General features: G+C 31.1%; 1 long non-coding RNA gene across 1 annotated transcript; it reads right to left on the reverse strand.

Moving 5' to 3' along the window:
* Positions 1–1,975: 1,975 nt before the first annotated feature.
* LOC127729581 (uncharacterized) lies at positions 1,976–5,795 on the reverse strand. Its single transcript, XR_007994733.1, has 2 exons — positions 5,400–5,795; positions 1,976–2,960 (listed from the first exon to the last, which is right to left on the reverse strand). It is a non-coding gene; the product is annotated as an uncharacterized LOC127729581 (long non-coding RNA).
* Between the last annotated feature and the right edge of the window lie 8,652 nt (positions 5,796–14,447).

Raw genomic sequence — 14,447 nt, forward strand, 5'->3', positions numbered from 1 at the left:
TTCATTAGTTTGTTCAAATAATGAGGCTTTAAAACCCTATTCTGCATAGTTGACAATATATCTGTGAAAAAGAACCTGACAAATAAGGGATATTTTTGCAAATAAAGACTTTAATACACGCCGATGTGTCCATCTTTTCCGATTTCATTTAGAAATAATCAGAATTTAATTTAGATAATACTTTATAAAATAAAAACGTAGCATGCAAAAAAAAAAAACCCAGTGAAACACGCATTTATGTGTTTACATAAATAGAGACGTCAGAAATTTTAAATGTCTTACAATATGACCAACGCCAGGGACTATTCTGTATTTCTGCTTACTTTCCAGAAGACATTATGCAGGAAAATCGATGAACCAGATTGTTTTATTGTTTAGGCTTCCATCTCATCTTGAAGATACTGACGTTTGGTATTTCCATGATAATTGTACCTAATTTAGTAAATGGCTTTACACAAAGGTAAAAATGGTTTCCTTGTTAATAAGAATCAACACTATCTTAATACTTTAGTATAAAAAAACGAATATTTATTTACGCAGCTAGCTGACACACTTCATCCTCTTTCACAGGTAACACCTACCTCATATCATATCAACCTCGTGTGCACATATTTTTGTTGTTGTATTGAAATACAACTACATAACTTTGGACAAATTTATAAGTTTATAGTGTTTCCCGCTTTTTGCTAGGTAGTTAGCGCTTCAGTAGTGATATGATTTATAAAACACGTAGTGAAGTACATTCCTGGCTTTCAAGTATTTTGGTTTTAGCGTTCCTGATTAAGGTAAATACAGAAAATCGCGTCGGACTATTTTCATTCACCGTATACAGTTTTACGAGAAAAAAGGTAAGATATTCGCCTATTTAATCTCATAAACTGCAATTGACTGTAACCCAAACGGAAGATTAAGCAGGTGATGTAAATTTGAATCAATTCTTTTTTAGAATAAAGACAACCAATTACTAGGTTTTTGATTTGGGGACAGAAACATATGCGTACTGATAGGTTCAGCTTATTCTTAGCACTCAGTCTTCCCTTTGACTTAATGAATAAACAAGGTACATAGAAAAACTTACTATATCAATCAGGTAGAGCTTTTACCCTACAACATTTATAAAAGCTTACAAAAGCACAGATACATTTAAAACAATAGCTAATATCATTTCAAAAACTGATCACATTGATAGTCAGCTTAAAAGTATTGAAGATGGTGATATGATAACATACTGCAATTGCGACTATATGATAACAGCTCAGAAAATTGTTTTTAGCAAAACATCATTAACAGTGCAAGAAGGTACTATAAATGAACAATGCCGGAGGTAATGGAGTATATTCACGAAGGGCTTTAAATGACCCTTAGATTTTAACGTTTTTTGAATAAGCCAAATTACTGCAAATTTCACATTGCAATAGTTTTGATATAATTATTAATAAAAAAAAACATTTTTGTTTTTAGTCGAATTTTTTCGAAATTATAACAGTTTTTTGACATAATTTACTTGGTGAAGCCCCTGATCCAGAATTTTTTGTGTCTAGGGAATCAATATATTCATTGGTTCTTTTTGGCTACATAACATTTTGGATCGTATGTTGTGGCCATTTTTTTTAAAGCTTTTAAGTCTTAAAATGCATAAAATCATATCCAAAATGTGCTGACTTTGCAGCTTATGATGTACTCTTGATAAGATATTTTTTACCTAGCATTAATAAGGCCTTTAAAAAAGGTCCATTTTCGGACCAACGGTCCATTTAAGAACCAAGTTATGTCCTTTTTTATATATAAAATGAGGAAGTCAAAATTCAAGACTTTATATAGGCAAGAGTGAACCTTATCCTTTGTAAAACAAAAAAAGATGAATGCAGAAAAAAAAATTTGATCTACACAATTTAGTTTCAAACTATCCTAAACTCGACAGAAAATTATACAGACACATGTAATCTTGGTGGCTTTATGGCTTTATGAATTAAAATCAGGGTGTGAAATTTTTATTGGATTTCTGCAGTTAGAATCATATTTACATAATACAACCGTTCATGTGATATACATTTTAGTAGAATTTTTGTCCATGTTATGATATCTTTATCCCTTTTGAAAAGAAACATTTTTTTTTTGGTAATACTATTCATGGATTTCTTTCGTTCGCTTTCAATTGAAGATATATTGTTTTCCTTTTACCGAACATATTGAAAGGTGACATTTTTTTCTGAGTTATAATAAAGAATGTACATAGAACGCGACAAAACTAAAAAAAAAATCATAGATTACAAATCAAGCAATTACATTATACACAGGAAGATTCTGAAAATCGTATGAATACGATATTTCAATTTGTACTTCAGCTTTGCTTTCATTGTCCACTTCAAATATTGGACAAACGATCTCGGGGGAACCAAATACTATAAGTTGGTCCAATATTTGCATAGTTTCTTTGTCAATTACGGAAAAATCTTTATGTTCCATATTAACAAAAAAGCCAAGTCTACCAGTAACAACAGTCCTTGGTGTATTATTGTAACTGATTGTTTTGATAACGTTTTTCTCACTGTGTAGTTCAAAATTTTCAGATGACATGCAAATGGACAATTTGCAGATATGAAAAGATATATACCATATAGCAATGGAGTCATCATCTAAAATATCATCATTAAAGGAATCATAGGATTCCCTTTCATGGACGAAACCTACTGATGCAAGTAGTTCTTCTGAGTCGAAAGGAATGTTAAAAAGATTAGCAAATGTGTACTTAATCTCGAAATATATTTTGTCTGTTGATTTGAAACATCTATCTCCTTGTATGCCGGTGTAGATGAGCACCCCATATTGGACCACGTGGTTCACTGAATCCGGTGTCTCTCTGGTATAAACATTACTTAATACTCTATTGTCTGTCGAAAGGAATACCAATGAAGATGTTGATTTTCGATCGAATTTCAAAGTAAAACTGTAAGGACTGTCTGAAAAAAGAACATTCAATACTTACGAATTTATAAAAAAAAAACAATACATATTTACGACTAGGGAGATGATTCAAATGTGAACTTTCCAAGAGTTACAAATGGTGAAGTTGAAATCATCGCTTCGAAAATTTTGAGGATGCCACCTCGAGTTGATTGACGGTTATGGAATATTTTTCTTACAGACGAGGACGGATATGTGCCAAATGTCGTAACTACAATCCCGTCCTCTTTTCCCCGAGTGTGACCTACCGTATTAGACTTATCACCGGGTTTTTACTTACATGAGCAACACGACGGATGCCACATGTGGAGCACGATTTTCTCACCCTTCCGGAGCATATGAGATCAGCCCCTGTTTGGTATGGACTATGATGCGCAGTTTTTAGTTTTCTATGTTGTGTTTCGTGTACTGTTGGTTGTACTTTGGTCTTTTGTTTTTTTGCATGGCGTTGTCAGTTTATTTTCGACGTGTGAGTTTTATTTTGGTATCTTTCTCCTCTCTTTGTTTTAACGCGTTTTACGTATATATTTAGGATACGCAATATTCGTCTATCATTAGTTTAGTTATGCTTTCCCGAATGTCTATTAAATATTTTTAAAATTATTGTGGGGATCATTTGTTTTCATCTCTGCACAGGATGATCTTTATTTCCGTTACTTTGTTTGCAGTTGGTACAGTATTGAAAAGGGAAATTATCTCTCTTGATATCCTTCAGCAAGAACAGTTTCTGCGAAAAACACGTTAACCATTGGCAAAAACACTTAACCGCTGTGTGATATCACATTTATGCACTTGATTAACATTGGTGTAACCAATGAGTGTTAAACTGTTTGCAAAATGAATCCGTATAATCCGTCATTAGTCAATACAGTTTCGTATACATACAACCATTGGATGATTTCAATCTATAAATAATGACTATTTAGATAAACGAAACATCGGGATTCAGGAAAATTCCAATTTATTTACTTACACAATATATAAACAAAATGATGATGGAGCTTGACACCAAAATTGATAAAATGTTTTTTTTTTTTTTTTTTTCATTTACTATAAATTGGTCGAAACCACGGCCGCTCCAGTCAGTAGTCAGTGCTTCGGTACTGATATGATTGAAGCAATCTTTTGATCAATTCGCTGTTGATTAATTAAGTGATTATTAAGAAATTGAAGTTCCAACTCCCTTAAGCAAAGTTGAATTTAGATTTTTTTGGCATTATGAGGTCCCCACTACATATATTTTGGTTGTATACACCCTTGACTTTTTTTTGTAGGTTTGAGCGTTACTGATGAAGGTAAATTCACAAAAGCGCGACGGAAACACGGAATAAAAATGTGTTATCTTTATTGACATTTGAAGAAACGAGTATTAAACTATGAATACATTTCTGTCCATATACACATCATTCAGTGTCAGTATTCATCATTCTGTGTCAATAAGTAAAACAGCATTCATTGTAGTACACTACAAACATAATGGACACACAATTGAAAATTTATAATTGTTTTGTAGACTGATTATTGTATATTTATGGTACGCACAATTAAAAGGGTACTATTTAAGACAGAGGCGACACATACCAAAGGGACATTCAAACTCATAAGTCGAAAATAAACTGATAACGCCTTGGCAAAAAAAGAAAAAGACCAAAAGACAAACATCAGTATACAAAACACAATTAACACAATACTGAGCAACACGAAACCTCGCCAAATATATATATATGTATATTTATAAAATTATGTGAAGCAATATGACCAGCAGGAAACTAAAAGGAATACCAAAATCGATTTAAATTTAAACTTTTCAGAGAGGGTTTCGTACTAATTTCTTAATTTACCAATGGAGCATTTTAAAAAGGTATTAAAAAGTTGATAGTTTCCTTTAATTTATTGTTTTTCCCCTCCGACACATATTCGACAATTATAATTGAAAAAAAAACATAATATGTTTCTTCGTCTGCCGCTAGGTGGCCGCCATCATTTCTGATTATTCTGTCAATAAATGTATAAGTTTGTCAATGAAAATTATATTTTATATATAGGAAAGTTTGCTTTTTTTTTTAAATATCGGACGTATGAAGTTATCGTGTTGTTTTCAATTTTTGACGTGGTTCACCTATACTTGCGAATTGTAATAGCCAACAAATAACATTAACTGCACGGAATATAGTTATTTGAATCAACTACCGAATTCACCGTAAACGAAAGTTCATAGTAAATATTATAGGAAGTAAACGAATAGTATTTTTTTAAAACATAATTAGACCAATTTATCGTTTTGAAAAAAACAACATTAAATTCATAAAGACAACATGGTCGGATTAATAATTTAAGATTAAAGATAAAAAATTTAGATATTTTTTGTTTTCTATATATGTTTTTAAATTTTAATTTAAGTGTGAAATGTTATATATATAAGTAACAAAGTATACCCTTTTCCGAAGACGAGGATTTTGATACCAGCAGAGGGACAACTATCCCTAGTGTCAGGATTACACCGCATATAAAAGCAAGTATGGGCCACTTGTGCTGCTTCAATCTATCTCTGGCAGTCACAGGCTCTGTGTTCTCTCTGACTGCACTTGACTTAAATGGCATTTGAACATTACTGCCCTGCTGACTTGCAATTACGTTTTCAACTTGAACATCTATGGTTCCTCTGACTAGGTCTTCATTCGTCTGAATTTGTACATTAGTGCCCTGACGATTTACATATTTAACTTTAGAGTTTGAACCCTGGATAGTTGTAACTTGTTCTTTTATGACTGAACAATTGTCGAAGTTATCGGATGACCTATAGATGTCAGAAGAATTTTCTTCGTCGTTGAAGTCACCTATAAAACGTGAAGCAATACATACTGAAATGAATGGAACTTTAAAATTCATTTGATGATTTATCGCTTTGTTGTTTACCTGTAAATCCGACATAGCTTACATTTCAAAAGAGAACAAAATAATGCAAATAATGCGCCATGGCAAAAGAGAAAAAGACCAAAAGACAAACAACGGTAGACAAAACACAACATAAAAAACTAAAGACTAATCAACACGAACCCCACATTAAACCGGGGGTGATCTCAAGTGCTCCGGAAGAGTGAGCTGATCCTGCTCCACATGTGGCACCCGTTGTGTTACCCATGTAATTACAAACCCGGTGATAAGTTTATTCGTAGATCATATTTTGGGAAAAGGAGGGCGGAATCGTTGCTACGACAAGTGGAATATATCCATCATCATCTGTGAAACAGATATTGCATAACTGTCAACCAGCTCATGATGGCGTCCGTTAAATTTTCGAAGTGATGATTTCAATTTTACTACTTTGAACTGTTGGTTTAATAGCTTCATTGTGAGCGGCAACCCTCTATCAACGAAATCATGATATAGGAAACGCCCGTCCTGGCGATGGACTATCGTATAAAATCTTGATTTGTTACAACAACAACGGACAGTTATTCTATAATAGAACATTGATAATTTTTACAAATACGAAAATAATTTCATTGATTTGCAGTATCTGAAGATTTAGATTTCCTCTGGCTCAAGGGGAAATTTTTCATCAGAGTTATTTTTGATTTGTACCTTTTTATTTCATATTTAGGTAAATGTTCACACGGTGATGTCCTCTGAAACATATCTTTATTTCCTAATATATACGTTCTTAAAATCAAAATCCACTGTACGCAATGTTATGGAATAAAGACGGAAGTTCGCATTAGAGTTTTAAAAAAAACAATGTAATGCAAGTCAATATCGATTTCTCTGCGTCAAAACATGGTTTGAAGTTTACAACATACCTTTATGTAGAGCTGATGCAAGATGTGTTTCATTTAAGGAAAGCCTAATATTTTTTTTAAATTTCTATTCAAAACAAATATTTTGGATTTAAAAGGAAATGAACGAGGATTATAGATAATTGCATGCCATTTCCAAGATAAAGACGTTTCGTTGGAAGATACACAAAAATTACATTCTGCAAATCTTTATTTATGTTTTAAACAAGGACCGAAATTCATAATTTCAAATGCTTTCCAATTTATTTTGTTTGTCAATAAAATATTTTGGTGACCAAAATGCTGTAGATCTTTATTCTCGCGCGTTTAGTATTGAATTAGAGTAAAATTTAGAGAGGCGAAAGAAACCAAACGAGTATTCAAACTTATAAGTCGTAAACAAACTGAGAATGGCATGGCAAAGAACGAAAAGCGACAAACAAGTACACAAAATACAACATAGAACACTAAAGACTGAGCAACACGGACTCCCCAAACAACCGGGGCTGATCTTATATGTTCCAAAAGGTTAAGCAGATCCTGCTTCAAATATAGCACCTCGGCATTGCATAAGAAACCAGAAAGACATTGACTTTGCTGTCAATCAGAAAGAAACAAAATAATCATATTTTGCCATTTATAATTCTTAAGTTATCAACAATCCCTGATTGAAATGTGTTAATTACGCGTTACTAATCTCCTCATTTATCTAATTGGTTTTTTAACAATTAATATAATTTGAGTTTATCCTGTATTGGATTTGTTAATATACATGCTGCGATATTTAACTTAATTCACACCACCTCACACTCATGGTAGTGGTTATGACATTTATTCTAATTTTGAACAGATTGTTTCTTTGGACATTTTGTGGTGAGAGTCAGTTTTTATTTTTTAACATATGATAAGATGTTTACGAACTTGCAAAATGCAGCGTTTCTTTTGTCCAAGAGTATATTGATATACGTTAATTTGTTTAAATACTTCAAGTATTGCTCTTTTATGAGTTTATCTAACATTTGTAACTACAAAAACAGTATCGAACAGCAGGACGTAGGCCACCACTTGAGCAGCAAATACTTCCTCATCCGGAGCATCAGAGTTTTTTCCACGGTGCGTATCTGAGGATTTCAGAATTTTGGTCTCAAGCGTATACATTCTTTATACCTTATGATGGGAATTTCAGACCACCTGTTGGTTGTGCTCACGGAAATCATATCACATGTTTTAAACAAACAAACACCAATCACTTATCAACATAAAAAAACACATATCTGCACACACATTGATTTTAGGGAAAATATCGGATTAGTCATAACAATATAATCACACAAGATAGATAAAACAACGAAAGATGCTTCATAGACTCTTCTGCTTGTAAATTGGCATGTTTGGTTTCTGATTGATCGTATTAAATTATGGAGAAACAAACGTTCAATGCAAAATTTATTCTTAAGCTCTAAGAAAATAAAAAAGGCGATGTTTGACATGTTTGATAAACTGTACTATATATATGTAGAAAAAGCTTGTCGTGCAGGGTTTGAATAATTATTTTCGTAAAGTATTTATTGCTATTACATGTGTCAATTTATTATTCCACACTATTTGTTATTGTTTCGATCGGATACAGAGAAGACTGTGATTTCTTAAGTTGTTTTTATTTGTTGATCACCTTGGGTAATAAATGCGCTAGAAATGTCATTTTTTATCTTTCCAATATTTTACCATTAAAAGAGGGGAAGATACAAAAGGGATATTTAAACTCGTTAATCAAAGAAAAACTAACAACAAATAACACGTTATTTTTCAAACTTAACTTTTTTGCAATCGTAAGAACCAAGTGTCAAAATCTAATTAGAAACCACAACAAAAAATAGCTTAAACCGACAAAAACAATAAAATAAACGCGCAAGACACCTGTCGAAATAATAATAATAAAAAATTTAAACATGCAAACTTGGCATAAATAATGTTACTAAACTGCACTATTTTGTTTTATTTTCAACTGTTTTATTTTGATTTACAACCTTGGAAAAACAAAATCAACAAAGTAAACAAATGAACGAACATGAAACCATTGGTAATACTAAAATTAACCAAACAAGCTTTATCAGAAATCATGTAACTGATGTTACTGTTGATATTCGGCTCTTCAATTTTGACTTATTTGTGGAAAAATCAATAAAAAAATTAACCAACAAGAATATACTACTACTACTACTTCTAATAATAATAATAATAATTATAATAATAATAATAATAATGATAATACCATTATTAAAAATAATAATAATAATAAAACATAATAATCAAATAATAATAAAACATACAAATGTTCTTCTCAATACTGTACTTTAAATGCACTTACAGTTTATATTCGAATCTCCCATATTATAACAAACCTGTAAAAACCGATACAATAAGAGGAATTTAAAATTTCTTTTTTGGAAAACACACAGCTTTAAGATTTAAATAGTTACCTCTTGTTCATATACCTTTTTGTTGTATCGAACAAACAATGAATCCACTAATTGTGTAACCACAACGAAAATATCTTCCCAAAACGATTTAAGGAAGAAATATCGGATTTTACAAAAAGATAAACCACACAAAATGTATACAACAGCTGACGATGCTTTAAAGAGTCTATTGTTTGACAATTGATATTTATGATTTATGTGAATATCTTACATTCTTTAACTGACAAAATAATTCCCTGAAAAGTTGGTTTATACTTCAAGGAAAAAAAGAAAAAATATAAAAAAAACCCGTGTTTGATAAACGCAGATGATGGGTATGAAATGTTCATGTTGCATGATAATGTAATAAGAGAATGTCTGTTAAAACCAACTGTTTGTTATCACTGGTTATATACGTGAGTTTATGTTGTTTTTTCATCATTCTAAATAGATAATATGCAATCGTTAAATACAGATTATATATCTGAAGTCTTACCATAAACACTGGAATGTAACAAATCCTGGCCACTTGTCATGTTTGGGGATATACAATACCCATGAAAATATTAATCACAAATATCAAGGTCCTCTCTATTAAAGGCTTCTTTATTCATTAAACAAATGATTTCTATGTATATGTATGTAGCAACAAATGCAACAAGGTTATACAAAATTAAGAAAAATATTAAATGAAAAGTATGCTCAGGGCTTTATTTACATAAACTGATAGAAAAAAGAGTATTTTTTTTATCAAGAGTGTAAATTCCTTTCGTTCGACTGTTAAAGAAAAATTTATTATGCTGGGTTCACTCTCATTTTTATTTGACCTTTGATCTGGCAGAGAACGCAAACCCTGTCATTTGTTTCCTGGTGTGTTATCTTATTTCAGAAATAGATGTTTATAAAAAAAACATTTTGTAGTTTCTGTTCAATCATTCAGAACTTGTCATGACTTGGGAGATATAAAGCTTGACATATGCCATGTATACCTATTATCCACCTATGAAGACTTTATACACCCTTTTTATTTCTGTATTCCACAAGAGATATTAAATGCTTTCAATGCTTTAATAGAAAATAAAAACTTATGATGTTATTATTAAATGAAAACATCAGTCCCTCAATTGTTGAAAGCTTTATAAAATGATACATTTTTTTTAACATTCAGACTCTAACAGAAATGCCATATTATTTTATAACACATGTATATGCAATAATAGTTATTCTGAATGCAATAAATATCAGGAATTATTCTGGGTGGGACGACTACCAAGTATCTGTCAACTTAAAACCCAACCCCCAATTATGCATATCATATAACTAAATGTTGCAAAACATGCAATAAAGTGTAATGCCAATAGACTGTCAAAAAACCTGTCTAATATGTAATTTTGATGTTAAGTGTGGGAATAAATATAATCAAATTTAATTTTTTTTCACAAATTAAAACAACGCCATGGGCTGTGCATACTGAAAACTAATCATAATGCATATACACAAAATTTCGGGTCAAAAATGTAACATCAAAGACATATAAAACCATCTCTGGTAAAAATGACCATGTTAACCTGTCATCAATATTTCATATTAAAGATAAACAAAAAAATGTAAACATAGAAAGGACTGTTTTATCATAAAAAGGAATTTATTTATAACTGGGTGTAGATTGAACAACTAATGAAGATTGTCTGGAGAAGATGAACTTGGAAGGAAACAAATATATATAGCGATGTGATATCATCTTCATTCTTTTGCACTTACACCTGTAAGCTATAAAATAAAGAACTGATTCTGTTCAAATGGGGTTTCCTGTCTTTTATTTATGATATGTCAGTTCTTTGAATGATTACACTGGAGTCAAGTCATCCAAGATATGTCTACTTACCTTCTACCAGATCACAATTACAATTGAACTTCATGGGGAGGTTTATATGCATATTTTTATATGGTTACCGTACTGAATATCTGTGGGTTGCATTTTGTAAACTTTAACCAGGACTGAAAAACAACATTGAGGCATTTAAAAGGGAAAATGAATCACAATAAATTAACAACGATTTAAGCATTTCAATAAAAAAATGATTTTCTTTTAATTTTGGGACAAGCTAAATATTGTAAGGATTCTGAGCTGTTTTGGTTAAGAGCAGAGAAAAAAAAATAATGGTAACGTCATGTAACTTTTCCATTTTTGTTTTTCAGGTCCAAGAGTACCAAAATAAACAAGTCACATTTATTTTTCCTAGTTAAACCGGACCTGTGTCAATTCGTTCAGTCATATTGTGGTTACAATCAGTTTTTAATTTTAAACCATATTAATGTTATACTTCATTTTTGAACGTCCAAAACTGAAACGATTTTTTTTCAAGACTGTATTTAGTTGTATGTGTACTGTGCGGATTGAATATTTTTCCATTTTTTTTATTGTCCCTTGGTATCTTTCCCCCTTTTGTCATATTTAATGTCAATCCAGAAAGAATTTTGAATGAAACATATTGTTTGCAATGTTAGGGTTCATCAAAATTCGGTACTGTACTAAATCTAAGGTAGAAACTGCCTTATACATGTACGAAACGTTGATCCACGGATTATATTTAACGGTTTTCCAAACTTTTGATCTTAAAAGTACTTTTTATACCTATTTATGGTAGTGTCAGAACACCTGTTTATTTTTTTTTTTTTTTTGTCCTCATGGAAATCATATCATACGGTTTAAAGAAGAAACAAAATAACTTCAGTCGTGGTGTTTTATAAACAGATAAAAAATATCCGGCAATATTGGATTTCACATATAAGATAACATCATGCACGATAGTTAAATACGCTTCAAACAGTCTTTTGTTTGTAAATTGACATTTTTGGTTTCCAAATAGTGGTGTTAAAATATATATATAAAAAAAATACATTCCGTGAAAAAAATCATGCTTAGGCTTCACGAAAATAATAAGCTTCCTGTTTGCTATAACTGTATCAGTGAATAATTCTTCTTACATATACAAACTTTTTCTAACCGTTTGTCTAAAATTCGCCGAACTGCACATTATTTGTGATTGAATGAATCGCAGTGGATATTGTGATTTCTTCTTTGTTTCGGGAAATAATGTTATCATATGCATGTCTCTATCAATGTGTATAAATCAGATGAAAACGGTTCACAAAGTCTGCTGTTTGTAAATTGACATTAATGAATTCCTTAAAACGGATTGAAAAACTTCCTGTTTTATAAACTGTATCAGTAATGAAAAATTTACTCTATAATTTCGTGTACTCAAAAATAACTCTCATTGTTCTGTATGATATGCAGTGTGGAATGTAATCTATTACATTGATTTTTTTTCTAAGCAACTGAGTATTTTAAGCATAAATAAATTATTAATATAATATCACTGCTGTTAATAACATAGTTTACTGTGAATTGGAACGTTACCTAATGTATTTTGGAAGACACAGAAGAATGATTCAGTTTTGGTTCAAATTATTAAAAACTGATAACTGATAATTGACTGATAACAATTCATCTAAATGTATACCTTATAGATATATATATATATGACACAGATATGTTGCAATTTTATCTAGATAGACCTGTTAATCAGATATATAAACCTTATATATGTAAATATCGTATCTCTGCCCATAGTCTCAATACAGAGACAGGCAGATATTGCAATGTAGATAGAGAAAATAAATTATGTACTATGTGCAATAGAAATATTGTAGATGATGAATACCATTTAATTTAGAATGTAATATATATTGTAATTTAATAAAACAATATATTAAGAAATATTATTGGCACAAACCATCCTCTTTTAAACTTATACAGTTGTTATAAGTTCATAATGTGAAAGAGCTTAACAGTTTAGGTAAATTATTGTTCAATATCGAAAAAATCCGTTTATGTACACAACATGTAGTTGTTTTCCTTATTTTTCATATGAATTTATTGTCATTCTCCGCCATATGTGTATTTTGTACAATTATTGTTATCAATATTACTTTGATGCATGTAAATAACCTTTAAATAGCCCTGATACAAAAATGTGAATTAATTCAAACGGGAAAACTTTCGGCCTTATTTATACAACGAGAATAACGAAAAACAAATATACTGTTCCACATAAGAAACGCATAGCTCGGATGAATTTTTCCAAATGCAAAACATATATTTTACAAGGTGAAATGGAACGGTCAATTGCATCTTCGAATGTTTACAGGTAAGTTTTAAACTTTAAATGCCCGTTCTGCTGATTTGGCTCTCTGCCACATGATATTTGCGACTCGCTAAAAGTCCATAAGACCTTTTTCGCCGCGAAAATTTGCTAAGGTTTTTCATAAGAATTTTGTAGTCAACTCAACAGTTACACTTTTGCGCATATAAGGATCAATTTTGAAGATTTAATTCATCAAAACGTTAAAATGCTGTCATGCCAAGTTTGGATCCTGATATTCGATATATCATCATCGGCCGTCTCCAGGCCGAAGTCACTGTGTCTAAACTACCCCGGCAAAAAATGTTTGGACTCGATGGTATCTAATATCCGGCACGGTGACGGAACATCAATAGATAGAGAAAAGGTTTTCTGTTTATTAATTTGTTATTGTTATGATATCGAAGAATATTTATACATATACAACTATTTTCCATTGTTAGATTTAATATTTTCTACAACCGTTCTAGATTAACGGAGAAATAAGTAAAAATGCACGTCAAAATGACGAATTGAGTGAACCTTCATTTTGCCACGAATTTGTTTAATTTCTCCTTAAATTGTTCACATGGTACGGAAAGAAAGGTACGGAAAGAAAGATATTGACATGGAGATTGCAAAACTAGTCACTTTGAGCACCTCAATACTTGTATTTCTGCGTATGGATCGAAAGAAATGGGTCATGTCAAAATGGAAGCACCCGGTTTTGTCAATGTGTACAACCCGGTTTTGTCCTAGATTTCACAAGGCAGAAGCCGGTTTTGTCTAAGAAAAAAAGGCATAATCGCATAACATAATTGAATTTCAGCAATTAGGAGGAAAGAAGGAGTTTGGTGGCTGGTTGGAAAACGATTTCTTACAGAGGACAACTTATTATTTATTGTATCTGTAAACACTTGAATTCCTACTTTATTGGAACAAAAATAATTATAATTTTGCTTTGCATTTAAAAAATTACTCTAACTGCGAAATAGATAGAAATGAAAGTTAAACCGCAAATTGAGATTTAAGCTCTCTATACGTTTTTTTTCATATGAATT

Source organism: Mytilus californianus, unplaced genomic scaffold, assembly GCF_021869535.1.
Source record: "Mytilus californianus isolate M0D057914Y unplaced genomic scaffold, xbMytCali1.0.p SCAF_2, whole genome shotgun sequence".
Taxonomy (NCBI): domain Eukaryota; kingdom Metazoa; phylum Mollusca; class Bivalvia; order Mytilida; family Mytilidae; genus Mytilus; species Mytilus californianus.